Source organism: Suricata suricatta, chromosome 1 (assembly GCF_006229205.1).
Source record: "Suricata suricatta isolate VVHF042 chromosome 1, meerkat_22Aug2017_6uvM2_HiC, whole genome shotgun sequence".
In the NCBI taxonomy this organism is placed as follows: Eukaryota; Metazoa; Chordata; class Mammalia; order Carnivora; family Herpestidae; genus Suricata; species Suricata suricatta.
In genome coordinates this window covers 191,714,379-191,717,045 of record NC_043700.1, presented here as the reverse complement: position 1 = coordinate 191,717,045, position 2,667 = coordinate 191,714,379, and the positions used below count along the sequence as shown (strand labels likewise).

The window sequence follows — 2,667 nt, the reverse complement described above, 5'->3', positions numbered from 1 at the left end:
TGCCAGGGGGCTCTGTCTCCCAGCCCTGACTGAGGACGCTGTCCAGGACAGGGGTGTTCCACGTTTGCACATGTTCCTGGGTTCAAGCCCCATGTCAGGCTCTGTGCTGACAGCTCAGAGCCTGGATCCTGCTTCAGATTCTGTCTCTCTCTGCTCCTCCCCTACTAGTGCTCCATCTCTCTCTCTCTCTCTCTCTCTCTCTCTCTCTCTCAAAAATAAACATTTAAAAGTAAAAAAAAAAAAAAAAAAGACGTGTGACCAGGACAATCACAAAGAAAACGTGCCAATGACAGCACCCACCCTGGGAATCAGCACTGCAGGGGTCGGGACCTGAGAGCTGGCGGGTGGGTGGGGCACCCCCCTGCCCTCCACCCCCATCCCTGCACGCATCACAAACCCGGACCCGTATCACAATCCCTCTGGCCATGCCCCCCAGGGACACAGCCCCCAGCACCAAGACAAGAGCCAGCTGGCAGCGGGCCTGGCTGTCCCCACTTCCACCATGCCACCTTACCTGCCGCTGGCCGCCCGCGGGCCTCAGAGCACAAGAGGGTGTCCCGGCGGTCCTGCAGCGCCCACAGACCCCGGCCCTCCCCTGACGCGATGTCGCACACCCCGGGCTGGAAAGTACTGCTGCCTGGGAAGCAGCTTCCGGCCGGCCGGTGCGAGGAGCTGGATGACGGGGACCCTGGGGACGCTGCTGGCGAGGAGACACAGAGACGTCACATCACAGCCTCCAGGGGGTCTAGGGGCGGCCATTTGACTCGGCCAGCGCAGCCCTGAGCCTGGATGGGCCCCGATCCGATGACCCCGCCACAGCCCGCTGCTCGGCTGGAAGCTAGAGAGGGGCTCCGCCCAAAGCCCCCCGCCACCCCCCTCCCCACCCGAGAGCCAGAGGCCCGGGCCTGTGCTGCACGTCCGTCCGCGTCGCCAAGTCCTGCGTGAGCCTGTCCTGTGGCCCTAGGCAGCCGCTCAGGGGGTCACCTCCTGCCCGGCCCGGCCCTGCCTGAGGAGGCCTGCCTGGTGAGAGGGGCTCCGGCCATAAGGCCTGTGGTGTGAGCAGGCGGGGTCCTCGCTCCCAGGGGCGCTCCCGGTCCTGGCCCTCGGGTGCTTGTTTTCCGAATCCTGGGGCTGGTCCAGGCCGCCTTTCCAGGGCCTTGCAGTCAGTGTGTGTGGTGTGTGTGTGTGTCCACGTGTCCATCCCTGGTGTGTGGGGGGTGTGTGTGGGGGGGTGTCTATCCCTGGTGTATGTATGCGTGTGTGTTTCTGTCTCTGGTGTGTGTGTGCGTGTGTGTGTGTGTCTGTGCCTGGTAGGTGGGTGTGTCTATCTCTGTTGTGTGTGTGTGTTGTCTAGCCCTGGTATGTGTGTCTAGCACTGGTGTGTCTGTGTGTGTCTGAGTCTAGCCTGGTGTGGGTGTGTGTGTGTGTGTGTGTGTGTGTCTATGTGTCTATCCCTGGTGTGTGTGTGTGTCTGTGTGTGTCCCAGGTGTGTGTGTGTGTGTCTCTATGCCTGGTAGGTATATGGGTCTATCTCTTTTGTGTCCCTTTTGTGTGTGTGTGTGTGTGTGTGTGTGTGTGTGTAGAGGCAGAGACACACACACCACAGAGGTACACACACACACACACACACACACATATGCACCAGGGACACACACCCACCCACACACAACACCAGGGATAGACACAGAGAGAGACACACACACACACACACACACACACAAACACACGCTGACAGCAAGGCCCTGGGAAGGCAGCCTGGATCGGCTCCAAAATTTGGAAAACAAGCACCGAGAGGGGACATCAGCCAAGACCAAGGGCACCGCTGGGAGCACACAGGGACCCCAAGGCCACAGGACCCGGCACCCACCCCCTGCGGCTGGCACCCGTCCCCGGCGGCGCGGCCCCGGCTCAGAGGCGCCCCCGCAGGCACTCAGCCCGAGGAAGACGGCAGCAGCTCGGGCTGGTCGGGCGCCACCAGGATGTGGCTCATGGACCTGGGGACAGAAGCAGAGGGGACTGAGCTGCGCTGTGCTGCCGGGACGTCGCCAGCCTGCCGGCCCCATCTGTCCGCTCCTGTCCCCGCCGAGCCCGGCTCCCACCCTCCCCGGAGCCCCAGCCAGAACTCAGGGGGTCCACGGGGAGCGGGACGGTGCTGAGCACCCCATGTCATTCTCGGGACCAACAGCACGGCGGCCCACAGGTAGGAGCGGCCCGACCTGGCCTGCTGTGCTCCCCAGCCCTGCTCCCACCCTAGACGTGCTCCCCGCCCTGACCACACTCCTGCCCTGACCACGCTCCTGCCCTGACCACGCCCCTGCCCTGTCCACGCTCTTGCCCTGGCCACACTCCTGCCCTGACCACGCCCCTGCCCTGACCACACCCCTGCCCTGACCACGCCCCTGCCGTCCACGCTCCTGCCCTGTCTACGCTCCTGCCCTGACCACGCTCCTGCCCTGACCACACTCCTGCCCTGGCCACACGCCTGTCCTGACCACGCTCCTGCCCTGACCACGCTCCTGCCCTGGCCACGCTCCTGCCCTGGCCACGCTCCTGCCCTGGCCACGCCCCTGCCCTGACCACGCCCCTGTCCTGACCACGCCCCTGCCCTGACCACGCTCCTGCCCTGGCCACGCTCCTGCCCTGGCCACGCTCCTGCCCTGGCCACGC

The 2,667-nt window shown here is 64.7% G+C and overlaps 1 protein-coding gene and 1 long non-coding RNA gene across 2 annotated transcripts in view; both read left to right on the top strand.

The window, feature by feature from the left end:
* The window catches only part of ACOX3 (acyl-CoA oxidase 3, pristanoyl), a 922,607-nt gene that overhangs the window by 580,601 nt on the left and 339,339 nt on the right, over positions 1-2,667 (top strand). The window lies entirely within an intron of this gene.
* Positions 1,760-2,667, top strand: part of LOC115299805 — a 3,203-nt gene continuing 2,295 nt past the window's right edge. The window contains exon 1 of the long non-coding RNA XR_003912343.1: positions 1,760-2,200. This is a non-coding gene — a long non-coding RNA (uncharacterized LOC115299805). The remainder of the gene's footprint in view (positions 2,201-2,667) is intronic.